We start from the raw sequence: 21570 nt of genomic DNA on the forward strand, positions 1-21570 counted from the left end.
GGGAAGATTATCAGTCAGAGCTCACGTCTTTCATTTGCCAGAATCAATTATGTGTCACACACCTGTAGAAAAACAGAGTCACTAGTTGTGATGCTCATACAGCTGCTTAAGAACTTACAAGTGGATCTAGGGTGTCATGCCGAAGGTTTGTTTTGTCAGGCAACCTACTACTGGCTGTGATTAACAACGGGCACTCAGTGAAAACCAGAGCAGGGGAGCTACATAGCGGTATTTCTCCAGAATACTGCCTCCAGCAATGTATGGATCAGGGACATCCTGAGCCTGGCATTATGTCTGTGTGCTTAATAGCACTGCCACCCTTACAAGGATTTGTTCAACTGCTTTTGGCACTTCTGTAAACATCTGGCATCCATAACTTCCCATGGCAAAGGAGTCCACCAGCTTACCTACACGCTTCACAAAGAAATGTCTTGTTTTGCTTGCCTTGTACTGCCACCTGTTAGTCTTACGTGATACTCCCTGGAGCTTATTTTTTAAAAAAGAATATTTCTTCTGTGGTTATCCACAATTTACAGCCTGTGATTATAACAATCTTGGTCATATTCTCTCTCAGTTGCTTCTTTCCCAACTGTTTAGGGCAAAGATTTAGAACTGATTTAAGATGTTGGAGCTTCACTGACTTCAGTGGCCTTTGGATCATTTTCAAAAGAGTTAGATGGTATACAGTACAGTAAGCATATGAGTAATTATCCTCTGTGCTGAAACCCAACCACTACCTCTTGAGACATTTTTTATATTCTATATTATATTTTGGGTAAAAAATATGGAGATATTTCTGTGTTTTTACATCTTGAATTGATATCAATATGTTAGAGATAATTCAGGTCTCAAATTTGGAAAGAATGTTACAAACATCACAATAAAACTATTTTTACCTGATTAAAATAACCTACTGATATTTACTACCTGAAGAACAGAAAGGAAAAAGAAAGAGCAAACACCTTTTATCTTTTCATCCAGGCATAAGGTGTAAAGGAATAGAAAGCAGTATGATAAACAAAACAATGGGGATGGGGTGGTTTAGCACCATTTCCAGGCTAAGTTCCAAGTCATTTCTGTAATCAAGTTCCAATCCAAGTACATGTTTGCCTCATTTCCTTTGGATCTGACAAACTTAAGTATAGGAAAGTCAAGGGCTTATTTTTTCATTTTCACTTTGATGAAAGCATTCTTGCTTTTCACGCAGTTTTCAGATCAGATCAATTGTTTTATTTTTCTAAAATGCCAAAAAAAGCATAGCTAGGAGGAAACTTATGCAGGAAAAGAATGAGCTGTTGCTTCTATACTTATTGCACAGCGTCACTTGCTTTTTTCATGTGTTCTGTTAGTTCTAGTAGATCCCACGTTCTCTAAAGCTCTATTTCAGAAAGGAAAAACTGCAGTAATTATGGCAAAAGATGTCAGGATACACAGCACAACTATTCTTTGCACAACAACTCAAGGAGTATGGCATTATTTTGTCACATATCTCTTAAACATATGTGTTCTGAGGTTTGTCTTACATCAAAAAACACTTCTTAATGCAATGCAAAAAGACATTTAAAAGATAGCCTCGGTAGCTGTGAGTCACTTAGTTTGGAAATAAATCTACAGTATTCCATCAGAGTAGCACAAATGAAAAGGCATCTTTTGAATGCCAAGGCCAAACATACAATACTCTGTGGGCATGGTGCTTGCTATGCCCTTTACTGGCAGATTGATTTTCATGTTCTGACTAAACTAGCAGTTAGCAACATTACACTGCTGGTTGGATAGCGATGACGGCCCAATTAGAAAACACAGTCAATGAATAGGTCAGGCAGCCGGGGTCCAGATATTCTAAGCAAGACTAGGCCTTTCAGTTTGTAAAACTTTCTGTTGACCTTTTCCTCATCATAAGTGACCCACCATAAAAACATGTCAAAATTTTGTGCAGAAATAAAACAGAAAATAAACTATGACTTATTCAAATAAGCAAACAGCTTAAGAAAACTTGTTGAGAAATTGTTACATAGGAAAGAAAAGAAATTGGTTATAGAGGGATTCCTGATTTCTCCATAAATATGTGCGCTGTATGGTTACTGGCTTTGGGGAAATGTTTTTGGGTAGCCTGTGCTAGTCAGACATATAACAATCAGATATATTTTGAAGGCTTAGAAGCAACAAAACTAGTAAATGGTATGGGTGTATTATTTAGCCCACTTAGCTTTCCATATAAACACAGATCATTTTGAATATTGGCTTGATCCCACTTAAAAATATATGTATATATTTATAATATACAAATAATTCCATATGGATTTGCAGTTATGCAGCCTTAAAAGCAGGCAGTAGAGGTTTCTCAACATATGACATACACAAAATGATGAATGTATGGATCAGGAAAGAGTTATAAACACCTGTGTAGGACACTACACAAATTGCTCTGCTTTTAAACTTAAAGGGGGCAGCTAGTTTTTTTCTATCAAATTGAGAGTTCAACTCTAAAGGCACAATATTAGCACTAGGACTGTGAAATGCAGTATTTACTACACATAAAACACATGTCTTTGGAGACAAAGTTCCCACCCTTTCCAAATCAACAGCAAGGCTCCCTTGCACATTCAAAAGGCCCAAGACCTTTCCTGAAGACTACTGATCCTTTTTACTTGAGATAGATCTCTCTCTGACACATCAGTGTGGGCTTTATTGTCATAAATACAGCTTTTCAATATCACTGTTATTATCTTCATTAAAAACAACCTGGCTATGCCTTTTTGCAAAGTCCTCATGTTCAAAAATTCTCTCTTCTTACACATTAAAACCTTCTATCACTGGTGTTTCTTCTAGCATTTTCTAATCTCACCTTTGCGTTTAATCTTAGACCTAGCTAGACTTAATGCTATTATGTGAGCAAGAGCAGTTCTCAACTTCTATTCTGTCATATGTTCTCAGTTTCCAACTCCCATGTTTGACTCTTTTGTTGTGGTCTTCGCTACGTTGCAGCCTTTATAAGATATGGACTTATTTTCCTCTACATTTGCATGCTAACTTAATGGTTTCACGTAAATAGAGAATTGTAGCAATAACAGCATGCATTACTGCTCATTAAGCTCCTTTCAAAATTGTGTCAGTGATTTTTGTTGCACAAGCAGCAATGCCAGGATGCCATTACAAAGTCTAGGAACAGCATTAACTGAAACTGCACAAATGTATTGAAGACTTTGGTATGTGCGTGACGTTCTCTGAACTGCAGTGTAGGCATATCTGAAATCTGCTTGCTCACACTACAGAGACTACTTATTAGCATCTGTATATAACACATCATCACCACAGGGAAAGCTGGTTTAAAATCATAAATGTCAAGACATAATTAACTTAAAGGTCAGGTTTAATTACAGTTGTTGAAACTGAAAGATACTAATTAGCATTACTATGTCAGAAAATTTCTTAAAACAATTTGAAATGTTTTGTTGGTGCCCGTACTTTTCCATAATTGACCTGTTTTATTCCATGATGGAGATGTTTCAATGGGCATTTTTTTGAAGCAGAGAGAGGACAAAACAGAAAACTGATGAACAAAGCACCACCACAAAGCTCAACAAAACCTGTTCTCTGCATTATGATATTATTAATTACTTTCTTGTAATTGGCACTTCAGATAATCATTTAGATAATGGAATTATTTGGAGAGTCTGGTGCATGGATGAAACAGATTTAACTGTGTAGCTTTTAGGTTTAATGACAAAACAAATCAATAAGTGAAACAAACTGGTGAGAAAATAACTCAATAACTGAAAAATTTGCTCTACCTGTAGGCTTTTCCAAGGATTCTACTGGGAATAGTTATTGACTTTCCCCCAAGGTACAGAAAGTTTGAATGCTGTGATTTCATTTTCTCTTCTGTTACTTAGTATTTATTCTCACCTTGCCACCACAGCCAGGATTTCCAACTTACCTTTTCCTATGCTTATACCAGAGTGCTAGACATTTTTTTTTGCCTGAAGGAACCATTCCCCACTAGGCACAATGCAGGAGAAAAAAAGGTTAAGCCGTATAAAGTTGAATTTGCCACAACAGCACAGATTTTAGCTACTGTATAGCCCCTGTGCAAAAATAGAGAAGTCTAAAAGTGAATATAGGAGATGACTCTGGAGGAAAATATCACTAGCTGATGAAAAGAGGCTACCAAATGTGCTAATAAAAAAGACATACTCGTTTATTAAGTTTCATTTATCCTGCACCTGAGGTGCTGGGTCATAACAGCAGCCCTGATACTGCGACGGGTGCCGGTGCCCTCCAAAGTGTACTAATCACCTGAAATCAGTGAAATCTTGTGCCACTGGAGGAAACATTTCTACTAGGTAAGTGGGCAGCTCCCTCTCCCTTTCCACCTCCTCTTTCACAAGCCCCAGTACTTGGACCTTCACACACAGCAACAGAAAAGAGCTCAAAACTCTGAATATACTGAACATACACATCAACTGAAAGACACAGTGAAGGACAGTCTCAGGTACGCAACACAAGTATAGCAGAAAGGTGGCTGGCAGTTCAGAAACCATTCACAATACACCAAAAAAAGCCTTGACCATGCTACAGCAAAAGGCAAACAAGGTAAGGGAGTTTGTGTCACCTTGCATCTCAATAAACAGGAAAGAATAGCATTTAATTAAAGTGTTTCCTGCCTCCCAGGTACTGATGACGTTTAAATCAGTGTGAACATAAGGCATTAAAGCTGGCATCACCCAAAAAAGGCTCTTATTTAAGATTTACAGCTGACTGTTAGACAAAAGTGAAAATTTATTAAAGGCTTCCGTCTGGCAGAATGTATCATTACTATTCAAACTGATAGCAGCAGTGATTTAAATTTAATAATCCAAGTGGAGATATGCATCAAAAAAGAATTCTTCTAAAATATGTCTAATAGCAATAACTTTCTTTATTATAGACTGCCTGTGAAAAATTCCAGATATCAAAGAATAAGACATCAAATGTTAATTTCAGTGTGTTCTTCCTGTTGAAACTCACATTAAAATAATATACTTGGTGCAAATCAAGTAGCACAGACTGTACCTGTTTCTACCTTACCTGAGCAAGATTTGAAACATTGGGACCCGGAAAAAGCTAGGAAATTTCCCTTAGCTGAAGAGAAGTTGTATTGACTGTAGGTGCCCAGGCGCTGGCAGCTGGGGCAGCCTCTGTGGACGGACCGGGGCTGCCCCATGCCAGACACAGCCGCTTCCAGCGGACTCACCGCAGGGCATGGCTGAGCCCCTCAGCCATGGTTGTGGCACCTTTGGGAAAATGTATTTAAGAAAGGGCAAGATGTTGTCCAGGAGAGAGGAGCAAGTTAAAAAAAAAAAAAAAAAAAAAATGTGAGAACCAGCCTGCTGAACACCAAGGTCAGAGAAGGAGAAGGGGGAGGAGATGCTCCGGGTTCTGGGTTAGAGATTCCCCTGCAGCCTGTGGAAGAGACCACAGCGGAGCAGGTATTTCCCTGTAGCTAGTGGAGAGGAACATGCCAGAGCAGAATTGCACACTGCAGCCCAGGAGACCCCACCCAAGAGTAGTTGGATATTCCCTGAAGGAACTGCAGCCTGTGGAGAGCTTATGCTGGAGCAGGTTCTCCTGACAGGAGCAGCAGCCCATGGGAAGGACCCACACTGGAGCAAGGAAAAAGCATGAGGAGGAAGGAACGGTGCAGAAGTGTTATGGACTGACTGCAACATCCATTCCCCATCCCCCTGCACAGCTCAATGGGTGGGGGAGGCAGGTGAGTTGGGAACGGAGTGAAGCTGAGCCTGGGAAAAAGGAGGGGAGGCTTGGGGAGAAGGTGGTTTAGTTTTTCGTCTTTGTTTCTCACTATCCAACTCCATTTTAACTAGCAATAAATTATATCAATTTTTCCCAAGTCAGGTCTGGTTTGCCTGTGACAGTAATTGATAAGTGATCTCCCTGTCCCTATCTCAACCCATGAGCATTTTCAACCTATTTTCTCCCTGTGTCCTATTGACAAGGGGGAGTGAGAGAGTGGCTGGATGAGTGCTTGGCAGCTGGCCACAGTCAACCCACCACAGAGGTGTTACCGAATCATATAATTTTATGGGGAACATGTCCTCTGAAGCAGTATTTGTGTGCCCTATATGAGAATCATGTCAAGGAGACAACATGTGACAGAGAAAGGCAATCCCTAACCTAAAGCACTCTTTTCTTTTACTATTACTAGAATACCAAGCTGTATTTTGTCCCTGTGTTAATTGTATGAAGTTACTGCTCTACTTTCAAGTTATGTGGCTGAGGTTTCATGTGTTCGGTAACATCCACCTCTCATTCTCATATTATAGAACTTTTTTATATATCATTCTTTTATATCTCAGTTTTTACTTGATAACATGGGATTCAAGAACAGCTCACATGAAGCCATGGTGACAACACGATGTACTCACAGGACAGTCTTTCTGTTAATTTTTACTAGTGATACCAAAGAACACTCCAAAAGTCGCAGATAGAGTCATTGCTATGTCGCCTTGTAGGTAAACAAATGAACAGTAAAGAACACTTTGTTCAGGAAAAAAATAAACATTAAAATTAAAGCAGAGTGCAAGCATCACAAATTGAAGAGGCTGGAGAAAAGAAGTTGTATTCATTATAAGAACAAGTGTAATTAACTACCCAGTGCACACTTTACATCATGGGTGTTGCACAAACAAAAATACCCACAAATTAGTCACCCTTTTAATGCTTTTTTTCTTAATTGCAGATTAATGGACAGTTCAACTTTACAGGTTGGTAATTTGCCACTGTGATCTGCTTTTTTAAAAGCTGAACAAGAAAAAAACATTAGAATGCTCCATATATGCTGCTGGTAAGAAGGCAGGTTAGGCTGTCTAAATTGGACCAGGTGCTTTAAACGTTGCACAGCCTTCTTGCAGGAAGGCAGGCACTAGTTCTGTATTGGCAGTGTTATAACAAGTGATCGATATCAAGACATTTACTTCTTTGTCACTCCTAGCTCAGCAGGGGTGAGCACAGCCAGAGTCTGAAGGAAGAAGACTTTCACAGTCATCAGGCAGCTGTACAAAGCATCCTGGGCACATCTAACAGGGGCTGGGGGTAGGGGGTGCATGTGTGATGGTGGCTGAGGCCCCCCCAGCCCCTGCTCCTCCTCCCCCAGACACCTGTGAATGCTCAGCACTACCAAAAAAGAGCACATATTTGCCTTTTTTATTATTTTTCCTAAGCCTTTTTTTTCCCGAGCCTTTTTGTTCCCCAGCAATGAATATGGATTCACACTGACTACTCTGAAAACATGACACAGGTTTACCAAAAAAACAGGTTTTGATTTTCATTTAAAAAATCTGAAAACATAGGCCGAAAATTAAAAGGAGCTCCTTCCTATCTTTTTCAAAATGAAACATTGGTTTTTTCCACTTACATGAAATGACCATTTCAGAATGTCTTGATTTTATTTTTTAAATTTCAGTTTTAAAAAGCCATTTTGATTTCCTCCCATAATGCTTTCTTCCAATTAATGCACTCTCAACTCATCAGAAGAAAAATTTGAATTTTTATGATACATGAGAACGATTTGTTGTATTCTTCACAAAAACTCAATAAACAGGTAAAAGTCTTTTTTTGCTTAGCTGTATGTCAAATTCAGAGAAAAAAAAAAAAGTTAGCAATTCAGATTCTTCCCTTGTATTTATTCTACAATAAAATACTATGCAGCAGCACTGAAGGTGCTCATACTATTCCATGTATAAGTCTCACCTTACAAATCACAAAGTTTCCACACAGTCTTTGAACTCAAAAGCTCATTATCTTATACAAACTAGACATTGAAGCCTGAGGCATTGTTAGGCACATAATGGATGACGTTACAGTGGGAAGACCAAGTGCTGAACACAGGACTGCCAAGAATACATGGGGACTGAAGCCATTCTAGCTAGTGATATCAAATTCTTAAAGCTACTGAAAATGTTCCTTGCAGTGGCAGATCTCAGCTTCACACAATTCAGAGCTTCTCGGCTGGACCCCACACCATGATGCCAGAAGGCCCAATTTTACAGCCAGTGAAGATGCACCTGAATTGGCTCTGTTATGGCCTAAAAACATTGGGCTATATTTGAATTACTAAGTTAAGTTATATATTAAAAAAAAAAGAAAGTCATTGGAAATGTTTCTTATTCCCCATAAACTTAAAAAAATCATAATTATTTTATTAGCTCAAGCACAAAACTACATGAATGAAACTATGCTGCTCCAACTAAACTGCGCTTTGTAGAACTATAACTAATTCAGTACTCTAAGCGTCATGTTCCATGTGCGACTATGTATGTCTTGCTTTACAAAAGTTCATTAAAAGAAAAAAGCACAATGATGGAACTACAGAGTTCATAATAAGTAAGCCTATGGAGTTCAGCCCTGCTAACTGCCATGACTTTTCCACAAATCTTTGTCAGCCTTTCATAAAATATTATTGCATATTTGTACCTTTTCTTAAATCCCCAAAGCTGTCTGAATCAATAAGAATCTCATCTTTTCTTGAAAAAATATTGTTCATGCCTAACCAGCACACAGCTGGGGGGGGGAAATCATCCTTTAACAGCTCAGAAATTACAAGATAAATAAATAGAATCAAGCAGGTATTATGTTAAAATAAATTCTCAAGATTTCCATGCCATGAGTGTGATTACTAAATATGTGGCATCAGTGATACCAAAGCAGAGAATTTTTCTTTTGTAAGATCAGAAATGTAGAAATACTCACTTTAATTAAAACCAAAAAAGCAGAAGTCATGTAAAGAAAGACATTTCACAGAGCTGGGGCAGATGAAGATACACACAATTTTATAGTACCACCAAGTTAATAACCATGGGATACCCAATATGAGTGCATGCTTCTGTTGTATGCACATATAAATTGGATAAATCCTCTACTGGACAAATTAGAACTGGACATAATTTGCTTACCCTTGACACTCAGCAACGCTTGATGCAGTAACATAAGCATAAGCAATATATGTGCCATCTGAAGTTCACTGAATATGATAAAACTCTACGTTATTGTTAAAAACCCCAGTCTAAGGAATCTTACATTTCTGCACTGGAGAAGTTTGAAACATATGAAAGACTCTAAACAAACCAACCAAAAAACCAACCCAGGAGCAAAAAACAACCTTCTTTGGTCTATTGGTTGCAGCTCAGATTTTGAGATAATGTATATAGGAACACAGAGCCAGATTCATCAGAGCTTTATTGACTCATTAATGTAGCTCTGAATAAATGAGATTCTGTGTGTAGATTTAGCTTGAATGATAATTGCTAGGATCAACAGTGTGATACGTATTTAAACTTGGGACTACTGCCACTGAATAAATGAAGGAATCGTCACTAGTTAATCTTTGTAGGACAGTGTGTTCCTGGTTGGACCGCAAACTATCAGCAATAATTTCTGCAATGACTGAAAAAAAACTCCATCATTTACAATGATTAGAAGATCTTACCATTTTTCTGAGCCAGACATACTGTAAAACTTTTGGAAGATTTTCTGAGCATATTATAGCTAAAAACAACAGCAGATAATGTAGAAGGACAGACTGCCCAAGTGCTTTCAAATGTTGCTATGTTGCAGACAACAAAGTCAGTATTTTTAGAATAATGTGTGTTCTCTAAAGTCTTTCGATTTGTTTTCCTGTCAGTCCCTAGAATGAGAGAGACTATCTGAGGGTTCTGATACAGGAATTGGTTCCTTTGGTCTGGAAACAATAGTCACAGTCTAAAAGAATTTTTAAAATCCTCTGCTCTGGAATGGTTTTTAAAACACATTAACTAGATTGTAAAGAAAATTTTGGGCCATTATGCCATTTAATCTTAATTTTGAATGGAACTCTGTTTTAGACTGCTCCAATTTGGAGTATCCAAGCCTCAAGGTAACAAAAGCAATCTGATTAAATAAGGATTTTCTGAAAAACAGTTTTTATTACAGCTTGAAAACTAACAAAAATTAAAAAAAAAATGGCAGAGCACTTGCACATCAGTTTTGAATGGTGGAAGTTAGTGTGTCCAGGCTAGATTTTCTGATGTAAGGCAGAGGTATCCTCTGCAGAGGAGCCATTAGCTCAGTGCCCTGCCTGGGTAAGGAACTGTCCCCTGATTCAGACCAGAGATGAGAGCTGGTTCCTGCCCCTCTCTGTCTGAGGTGATTCACTCTCTCTTGTTGGCATGACTCCACTCTGTATGAAGAATTTATTGCTCGTGAAATCTGGCTTCCCAGATCCCATGTGACTTTCTGTCCACTAAGCTGTAGAAGTCTTTCTTTCCCCTTTTCTTCATAGCAAATGAAATGATGTTGTAAAATATAAAGATTTTGGGTTAGACTCAATTCACAGTGAGAAACCATTTATTACCTAGACCCAAGAAAATTACTATAAATCAATTATAAAATGTAAAATACTTATTATACTTTAATAAAAATTATAAATTGTCTACATTAAAACAACCTCCAGTAGAATATTTATCTTTAGATGGTCCCTCCTGACATTCCATTGAGATGAACAAAGAGGTTCAGCCATTCTTAGATGACTAGTCAACAAAAGTTATTTTCAGAATTGTAAACCTCAAAATTTTAGTTTTTACAGCTTTAGAATGACAAAAAATTCAATAGAGTCAGTAGCTGGCCTGCAGGACATTGACTGCACACCTCCATATAACCTAGGAGGGCTGATCACAAAGGTAAGGGATTTACATTGGTAATTTCACCCTTCATAACAACTACTTTAGGTGACAGTAATTTTTATGTAAACACAGAATGTTAAAACAACTCAAACCTATGAATGCTTTTACATTTCAAAGCAATGAAATATTTGAACTTGAACTCTAAAATAAATAGAAATATACAGACGAAGCGAAGAAGAAAAGAATGGATTTGACTAAGTTATTCCTAAAAATAGAGACCATTTTCTGATTATGATCAGCCAAAAATTATGTGAAGAAGGAGACAAAAAGCCAACCCTGAAGATTGAAATAAAAAGCCATAAATAACTGAAAATTCCTTGTTCTGAATACATTCAGGTTTTCTGAACAAGCTAGAGAAGATTTTACTAGGTCAAAATAACAAAATTGAACACCTAAGCATGATTTGTACCTTTGTGAAAGCATCCATCATGTCTAAATTAAAGTCAGTCTGATTTTGCAATTATAAATAAATGTCTCCTGCTCTTCATTATTGTTGCACATTCCAGTAACATTTTTAACAGCTTCATTGTTTTCCCTGGATCATCCAGAGACACCCAGGTCAAACTGTTTATAAAAGTATTCCCACTAAATGTGCTGAAGGAAATAACTGGTGATGAAAAATATTGAATACATCAAAATCAGTTTACTGTAGTTAAGATTATGTGCTAAGTTTAAAACTACCGCATTTGCATTACATGTTAAATCTGGTGATAGCAAATTGAAAGAAAATACTTTACAAGCACTGCTGGTTTTTTGGTGTTTTTTTACTAAGTAAAAAGTCATAATTTTATATTCCAGTAAATATAACTGATTAACCTAGCTACAAAAATACATTAGCATATATCTAATGCCCAAAATGTTGCACAAGAGACGTCATACAGTCACTGATGAATGGTGATTACAATGGTGAGGAGAATGAACAAACAAGCTATTGAAAAGGGAAATTATCAAAATGACCTATTCCCTCTTGCTATCCCTCTGCTACCCTCTTACTCAGTGCTGCCCTGTATAAAGAGCAACTATGTTTGGCAACCCCCATGCAGCCTCACTGCAGTTAATAGAATTGCATATAAACTTGTGCAAGTTAGCTTGGGTATTAAGGTTATATTCTGGTTTTATTTTATCCAATGCCATGTTACTTCAGTCCTCCCTGACATCACCAATGTTACCATACACAAGGGAAAAAAAAAAAAAAAAATCTAAGTCTCTCTCTTTTCACTTCATATATATCTTCATATATATATATCTTTCTATTTTGCTGTCATCAGATTTTGCCCATTTCTCATGTCTCCTGTGTCCAGCCAAGGTCATTTTACTTGTATTTGGTTTTCTCTTTTTGTATAATTAAGCTGAAATTTCAAGATCCCAAAGACCTTTTTTTTGTATGCATTCAGCTTAACATGTGTGTGCATATACATGCATGTATATCTGTACAGATATTCAGAATGCTCAAAAGAATTCAAAATTTGGTGAAACAAGTTTTTCCTGCTCCGATCAACTACTTTTAGCTTCTAAGTATTACTGTTAATATGCAATTATATTGTATTTCCTCTTAGTAACACTGGTCACGTAAGAGATTATCATTGTGGTAGGATTTACACGGAAAAAAAGTCATTACTGTCCCAGAGGCCTTACAAACAAGCAGTCTGTCAGTCTTCTCTGGAAGTCGCTTCAGAAGTCTAACATGCCACATTGGTGATGTGAAAAGGAAAAGTTATCAAAAGTATCAGCAGTATCAAAAACTGTCCCTGTACCTCACTGTTCTTTCCAGTGTTGCACTGAATTGTGCAATTTCCTGTAGTATCTGCAGAATCCCATTATTTGCAGTGAATTGTAGATGTTTAATGCTGCATTTAAAGCTATATGGCAACACATATTGCGCTTTCAAGATTAGATCTGTTTCTTTGCTTTTCTTTTTGCTGGTTTTAACTTTTTTGTTGTGTAGAACAAATGCATTGACTGCGCTCAAGCACAATACATTGAACTGGTGTCTTGCCAGGTACTGTGTTAAAAGTGAAGCCCAGGAAATGAGTCTGTGGAGCAATTATGCATGAAATGTCTTTTAAATATATTTATTCATTACTACTAATAAAAAAGCTTGTCTTTAGATGATTCTTTCATTTGTTCCAGACGCTAATATTTCTAGCTGTCCAAACCATAAACATCTCCCGTTGAAAATTATGTTCTTATGGTTATTTAGAGAAAATGATTTCAGAATACGAAGCTGTGTCATTCTGTTTAGATAGTTACATGTAATCTCTAATATAATAAACTCCAACATTCATACACCATTTTTTCAGCTTAATGTTTGGCAATCATTGACACTAATGAAGTAGACCTTCCAATCACACAGCAAGTATTATTACTATTTCACAGATGAGAGAATTGAGGTAAAGAGAAACAAAGAAAGACAAATAACTCCAGGGTCTCCTTCCCCTAGAAAAAGACTCCAAGTTCATGACTCACAGGCCTGAAATAAGATCACAGCTACACTGTTTTTCTGTAGACTCCAAATTATTTGTAGATCTTTGTCATCACAGAGTCAAGCGTACTATAAGGAAAATACGTCCATTGCACTGGATGTTCACAGGTAAGTAACACACAATTTAGGTTTCACTTGAGAACTATTTGAAATTTTCAGTGATAAAATCCCAATCCCTATTAAGTGTTAATTTATCCTCATAATAAATTGGACCCTGATATAACAACACATGAGAAAAAGAAGGAAGAAAGAAAAGTCATGAAAGCCAGCAACTGATAGACTCTACACTGAGGCAGTGCCTAGATGGCTCTGTGGTGGAGTTCACTGGTTTAGACTCTCCATACATGTTAACAGATAGCATTGCCCAAAAGCTTGAAGTTCAAAAAGATGGAGAATTGGTAACTGAAAAATAGACGTGAACCACTTAAGGATTCTCTTACAGCCTGGTTCAATATTTGGAGACACTGCACAGTGAAATGCATACATGCCTTGCCAACAAAGCCAACCCAGGAGTCCCTGCCCTGCAGGCCACAGTTCATACTCCATGTATTTGTTCTGCTGTTCCTGTTGCAGGAACAAGGCTGAAAATTAACTCAGCAAGTTAAAATAAACATTCTGGGAAAGTCAGGGGGAGGGAAGCATACCTGAACTCCAAGAGTCCCAGGGAGCTGATGACAATTTTCAGAGATCCTGGTGGAGGTGTAGGAACACTTGTAAACAACTGTGATAACAAAAAGTACCACATATAGGTCTACTGGCTGCCAAAGTGCCCAAAAAGTTTCTCAGCCCTTTCTTAGAAGGGCCTCAATGCTCTGCCAGATGAGAACCTGCTGGCACGAGGTCCTGCCATCCTAGATTCTTTTGGGCCAATTTTTGACTTCACATTTTCACTAGTGTTCATTTCCCTTTCCTTCTCTGTGAGCTTGAGCCAATACTAACAGGGATTTTTTGGTTGCTTTTCTTCACTTTGGTAAACTACTTTAATCATCCTTTCATCCAATAACTGCAAATATTTGTTTTATTTCTCATCTTTATCTGCTTCCAAATTGCCATAATCACCACATGCATCTCTGTTCTCTGAACTCCATAGCTGAAAGCAAAATAATCATGTCACAAATTGGCTAACTTCAGAGAAATCGCAGGTATCTGACATATATCTGAAGTTGCAACATCACTCCACATTTACTACAGAGAAATAAAATTACAGCTACCATTGCCTTTCAACCCTTTGCGATCTTTTCCCAGTTGCCTCAAGGATTAATGGCACTGAGTTCCCAAAACATCTGAGATCCTCTCTTTGAAGAGCTATGCAAATTGCTATTTGTATGCAGACTGGAACATTAGTCTTTACTCTCCTAATTTTAATTGGTACACCGTCATGCAGATGGCTGCTAATAGTAGCTTGATTTCTAGATTAAGGTCAACAGACCCAAACTGCACAGTGTTATTTGTTTCAACTAAAAAGATCAAAACCATAGAATAATGATAAAAAGCACAGAGTTCAAATCAGAGGAGAGACTGGTTCCTCATCTTCCTAAAGGTCCACAACCTCAGCTAAACATTAATCTGTAACAGGACTCGGATTAATTTTCTCTGCTTGGTTAGATAATTTCTGAACAGCTGGCAAACTGAAATGATTTGCCATTTATATACAGATAGTATTGACAGATCCTGGGATCTTGCTGAAAGATAGGCTTCCAAGTGACATTGTCAAAACTAATGGAACAGTTTCTAGTGCTGGGAAACAAATAATGGATTTTTTTTCTGGAATCAGTCAATATTTCAAGTAAGTATTTTTCAAGAGACTTACAAGTTACTTTTTCACTTTTGTCCCTCATACCAGTAATGATTCCCAGGAAAATATCCCTATAGTCACAATTTCCTTCCAAAATGTGTAAATAAAATTGGTAGGAGATGCCTATGGAAAAAAGTATTCTTATGTACTCTAAAAAGCAAATTGTGGGAAAGAAATTCCCTGAATATTAACTCAAAAATTTAATAAAGAAATTAAAATATATAGGCCTTAATGATTTTTTCTGATGTAAAGTTATCCATTGACTTTAATGACCAATTTACACCAATAACAAGGACAAAATGAGGTTTTATGCCCAAATGTCTGATTTGATCACAGGACTTGAGACAACTAGAACATTGGTTCAAAAAGGTTCTGTTCAGAAAGTCTCTAACTTCAATATCTTTATTTCTAAATGTCCATAAAAGGGGAAAGAATGGAAATGAACCATTCTTGTTTCCACCTAATTGTATCTCTGTACCACAAGAGTCTCTCCTAAAGAAAAATTAAACAGTACAAAATACAACTCAGTATGCTTCTGCAGGTCCTCAATTAACACAAAACTATACCTCCCTTCATCTCAGAGAAACTACTCAAGTTAAAAAGGCCATACAGTAAAGAGCCCCTATTGTTCCGCCAGACAGGGCATGTAACAACATACTCATACCACACACAAAAAAAGTATTTCAATTCAGGAGAAGAGAATTCCCGAACAGAATGTAATTAATGTTACATGCCAAACCAATTAGTGAAGTGTCATTCGAGGCACAGCCGTTGCATCTACAGCTCCAAACTCCTGGGCCAAGATCCGGAAATTATACCACTTGAAAGCCCTTAACAGGAAATAATGAGCGTTTTTATAGCACCAGAGCCATAATTCATATCAGACATTTAATGTGTGAACATAATTAAGCAGTCAATATACTTTGGTGTAATGGCTGGTTTCATAGCTCTCCTCTCCCACTCTAAATATTACAAAAAGGAGTTGAAGAAATCAAAGGGATTTAGGCATCATAGGGCCTAGAAAGTTCCTAGACATCAGGATACTAAGGATATCCTCAGTCAAGCATCCAGGAGCATGTTGTGAGGAGGCTGATATTATGCAAAGCTGATTGTCATCTCATTGAGAAGAACAGAGTTAAAATTGAGTTAGAAAAAACAGCAAAAGGAAGATAATTTTCAAAGGTCAAAAAAGGGGAAAAAAAAAAAGTCTGGAGGGTTTCCTTAACAGGAATTAAAACAATTACCATTTTTTTTTGTTTGTCTGGAAGGCACTAGGCTTAGACAATGTCTATAGTATGCCTATAATTGTATTTTGAAGACCATTTATATTATATGGCTTTGTAATACAAGCATGGGGAGACACTGGATGAAATTTAAAAAAAAGTAAATTTTATATGTATAAAGGAGAATAGATTTTATGCACCATATAATTACCATTAACTGTCTCAGCCCTGTAAAATATTACTAAAGAAATAGCTTGGTATGAATAAATAAATTACAAAGGTCACCACGCCTCATGTTTAGAGTACAAACTAATAACTAGCTGAAATAAGAAGGAAATTACTCTTCCTCTGCCCCTTTGTATACATACTAAAAACAATATGTAGGATTGTGCATGGCTGTGCATGAGATGTGACTTACTGCCTCTGAAGCACATAAAATATACAGACTACTGTAAGAGCAAAGACCAGAGAAAATTACCCATGCAACCTAATTTGGAGTAGAAATCCCTGCCTTCCTAAACTGGAATACAGAATCCAGCTCTGTAACTTAGTGAGTCTTTAGCGCCTGGGCAGTGCCCAGGCTGTGCTTATTTTTCTGGAGTTGTAATGATTGAGCCATTCAAGAAAAGTGTGATTTCCATACTAGGTCTGCTTGAAGAAAAAAAAAACCACATGAGATCGAATACTATTTATATATTAATACCATAAAACTTGACGGTATTAAGATTTTCTTCGTGCTTCTAGCTTGCGCAGTTTACCTTAATGGTTACAGCTATACTGTTTTCCAGAGTGCAGGCCTAAAAGCAGATTTGTTGTACCCTGTGATCCACAGTCTGTGGTTCAATAGGGTCACAGAATGACTTCTGTAGCTCCATTTAGAGGCTTGAAGGTTCTAACATTTAGCTGTTCTGGGAAGGAGTCTGCTTGCCTTGATTGTCCAGTGCCACTCGCAATGCATATCAACATTTGTACTAAAGAAACTAGACAGATGTAGCTATACTTTTGCCTTTCCCAGTCACACTGAAGTTATAGCAAGGCTTATTGGTACTATACTTAGTCACTATAAAGCTCAGTGTTTTTCCCTAAACATGCTTCAGAGCTGACTCTAGCTAGGTCATGCTTGATCTGCATTTTAAAATACAGGGTAAGTATACGTTATGTGCAAAGTGCCTTTCCACAAAGGCATCTTCATTTCAGCCAGGAAAATTAGGTTTTACTATTAAGTAAAACAACGCATGAGTAGTCACCTCAGCACAGCACACTTTCCATAGTGTGCATGGACATGAAAACTGACTGATCCTATGAAATACGCCACTATAGGTATGAAGATATTGAAAGAAGACAGACAGCAGCCAACAGTCAGGTGCTCCTGTCTCAGCTATTTCCCTTGAGCTAAAATTAAGATTATGACTGTAAAGAAGCCCACCGCAGTAAAAACTGAACTACAGAGAGGCTGCATACAATTACACTCTGAGTTTGGCATCTCTACATCTTTTCTGGAATCCCACTAACAGAAAACCTGCCAGGTCCTCAGCATCTTCTGGAGCACAGAGTTCTCACTGCACTCCCTTGTAAAACAGAAGCCCCCCATATCCCTCCATCTTCCAACACATTGAAGTTCATTACAACAGATTACTAATTTTCCTCTGTTTTCTGAACAGGCTGAAAAACAAGGGAACCATCAGCCAATTGGAAAAAGACCAAAGAAAAAAAAACAATGGAAAAGTGTGATAATTCATTCTCATGTCAAAGACTGTGAAGAGGAGAAAAAATGTGATAAATTAATCCCTTCTAATGAGAGATTGTAGTAAGAATAGAGACTCATTCAATTAATCCACTCAATATAATCCTGTAAGAATGATATGGACCTCCCTGGATACCATATCTCAAGATATGACAATTCTTTTTTTCTTAGCCAGCAGTTCCTGATTACAGAAAAGTAATTAGGCAAAACTGTCTAATAAAGTGGTATTTGAGAGATAATCAAAACATAACACAGAAAGGACTGATCTGAAAATGTAGCAGATCGGTTTACAGGACCTTCTTAAAGAGAGTCCTGGGTAGGGTAAGCAAACTGATTCACAGCTTGATTCAGATTCTGAGACCAGATTTGAAATTTGAAAATATTCTGGTTTGAAAAAAAAAAAAAAAAAAAAGGTATTCAGAATAGCTGGTTCCTCTATATACAAAAAGAATTTAAAAAATGATGTAGAAAAGATATTAGAGGATATAGGAGAAACTGTTTCTCATGCTCATTATATATGACCCACGGCCAATGACTAAGAGTCATAAGACTTTTCCTCAGAATTTTATTATCAGTTAGTTTCCCACTGAGCAATGTGTTAAGAATAAAACACCTGGATCACTGAAAAATGGTAAAATGCAATAGTCTAGCTGGTTAGCTGCACCAGAAGTCTTCACGATCTGGCCATATACTAGCAAGCTTTACTATGCCTGCACCAGTCTTTCCTGCACACCATGCCCACAGTTCACCTGTCCTATATCCAGCAAGTCACTTGAAATAAATAAGAAAAAAGTCTGAAAAATTTTATTCTCTGTTCCTTGATGCATAGATACACCATAACACATACTCTCAAACCTACAGCACCAAATCTCCTGCCAATTTAAAAAAAACCCAACCAAACAAAAACACTAACAAAAAAAAACCCCAAACAACCAACAACAAAACCCACCAGACTGTAATGGGATCCTGATATATCCTCAAGAGCAAACCAAGTCCTATCAGTCCATTAGACATAATGCAAAACTGTTAAATTTTGCCTGGTTATTTTTTGTTTGAAGTTCGATGATACATGATAAGCACAATCTTTTGGAATCCTTTTTATCTCCATGGTTTCCACTATGCAATGGTTACTAATGAGGGCTGGCATCTAGTCTGCATTTCCTTTTTTTGTTAATTCACATATTAAAATAGGCACTAGACCTGTGTTGGATCTCAAGTTCCTCCAGACATGTTTCTGTCACTTCATATAATGGGTACAACATAAGTTAAAATTCTCATTAAAACTTTGGTCTTCTTAACTGCTTCTGTCTGCATCTATTTTACAATGAGTTCTCCCTAGTCACATGTTCCATAACACCTTCTTAGTGCTAATTTACCCTTTGAAAAATCACCAAACCTGATGTACTCACTAGTGCATATAATGATTAATATTGGGAAGACAATCTTTTATATCATGAAAACTTGCTACATATAAATTGCTGTTATAGAATGCAATATATATTTACACAGTGCTAACTTTAATATACACATTTCTGGTACAAGGGTATTTCTTTTTCCTTCAGCACTAGAAAAAAATCATTTTTTGCGGTTTCAGAGGCACTGAAAGAAAAATATTTTAGTGATGGTTTTGGATTTCCTAAAAACATATTTCCTTCTGATTTTAGGATTTTTCACAGCATAGAGATTGCCCTGTGGAACATGGCTAACCACCTGCTTTCAACACCAACTGGCATTGCTACATTTATTATCTTAGATCTTTCAGTAGCATTTGACATTAGTCGACATTGCTCAACATGGGATTCTCCTGGAGCATCTGGAATCTTGTGTTGGCCTAAAAATCATTACTCTACACTGTCCAAAGCAGTCAGTTTTAATCTTTTTAATTTATATGTCTTCAGTGCAGTGGGCTTTGCTGCTAGGCTCATTTTTTGTCCCCAGGCTCCTGAAGTCTGCATACTGCTCTTGGCCATAGTGTTAAAGTATCAGGGCATTTGCTACAGCAATTAATTAAACAGTGGCATCCTAAAAGTGTTCACTAAAGAATTAAAAAAAAAAAAAAAATTAAAATGATAGTACAATTTGTATTCTGCAGCATATGAAGTCATGGATAGTCATTCTTGGACATAGCAGTAGAAGAATTTCTTGGTAGTGAGTCATTCAGTGACTATAATATACTTTTTTATTATTATTTTCTATCTATTCAGAGTTTAATTATTTTTTATCATTGTATTAATATAATAACTACCAAAATAATGGTGTTTAGAAAGGGAGCTGAAGTATGTTCTTTGTTCAGTAACTATAATGCATAATTTGTCCATACATCTCAGGACAGTGAATTACTGACACTTTTTCAAAATAATTAAGAATTATTTTGTGAAGAACAGAAAATGGTAAATATCAGATACTATTCTTTGCACATACGTAACTTATGCAGATATAAACAGTAGTATTATTATGAACTACTGTTTACCAAACACTCCAGACAACAAAGGTACTGCTTCTTTAAATAATTAACTAGGCATTAATTTGGCCAAATCAGCTAGCTTTGATTCCTTTTTGTCATTGTCACTAAATTCTGCTTTGGAGATTTAAGATTTGTGACTCTGAACTGGGTTTCCAATCATACCTGTCAGTAGTGTTACAGACAAATGATCATAGAATCATAGAATCGTTTAGGTTGGAAAAGACCTTTAAGATCATCCAGTCCAACCATTAACCTACACTACCAAGTCTACTCTAAACCAGTCAAGCATAGACTAGACTAAACCATGTCCCGAAGTGCCACATCTACCCGCTTTTTGAACACAATGTTGCAGCAGGGATGGATGTGAATATGGATTGGTAGCTTTTCAGAATGTGTATCTATTTAACAGACATATTGCTTGAGAGTTGCATTGTGAGCGGGGAAGCAGCAAGAATGAACAGGGTACTGGGATGGGATGAAGGAAAGAAAGGTAAATAGATTTTCAAGCAGAAAGACTGGAAGACATATTAGGATGTCATATGACAAAAAGGTTTGACCAGAGTATCAGACTAAACTAGCACTGCAGAGAAGAGAATCAGTGTTGTCAGTGAGACATCAGGATGGTTTCAGAGTCTAGAACAGGATTATTTGTATCTCCCAGTTCCTTTTTCTAGACAGTTAAAGTCATCTTTCCATCCCCAGCTGATGCAGTCTAATTTTTTTTTTCTTTTGAAAGACACTGAGACAGACAAGCAGTTTGAAAATTCAGAATTTTTAACCACAGAGTTATTTTGTGCATGTGGTGGAAATACTGATATCTCTAGAAACTTAAAGGTCTTGAACCAAAAATAGCAAGCCAGTGATCTGTAAAAGCCATGGTTCTGATTTGATGTAAAAATGCCTGAACACAGGATATAGGAGTACTGAACCATTCCAATTCCAGAAATACAACTTTTTAATACACTGCTTTGCTGGAAAATTACTGTCTACCTCTAGTACTCTGTGCTGCATTCTTGACTTTTTTCACTGATGTGAAAATGGAAAAACTATGGTAGGTATAAATAAGTTACAACATCTAGTCTCTGGGTATAAAGTATCTATATAGATCACTTTATTCGGGTTCTTTTCATAAAAAAACTGATCAATC

This window comes from Pelecanus crispus, chromosome 4, assembly GCF_030463565.1.
Source record: "Pelecanus crispus isolate bPelCri1 chromosome 4, bPelCri1.pri, whole genome shotgun sequence".
In the NCBI taxonomy this organism is placed as follows: Eukaryota; Metazoa; Chordata; class Aves; order Pelecaniformes; family Pelecanidae; genus Pelecanus; species Pelecanus crispus.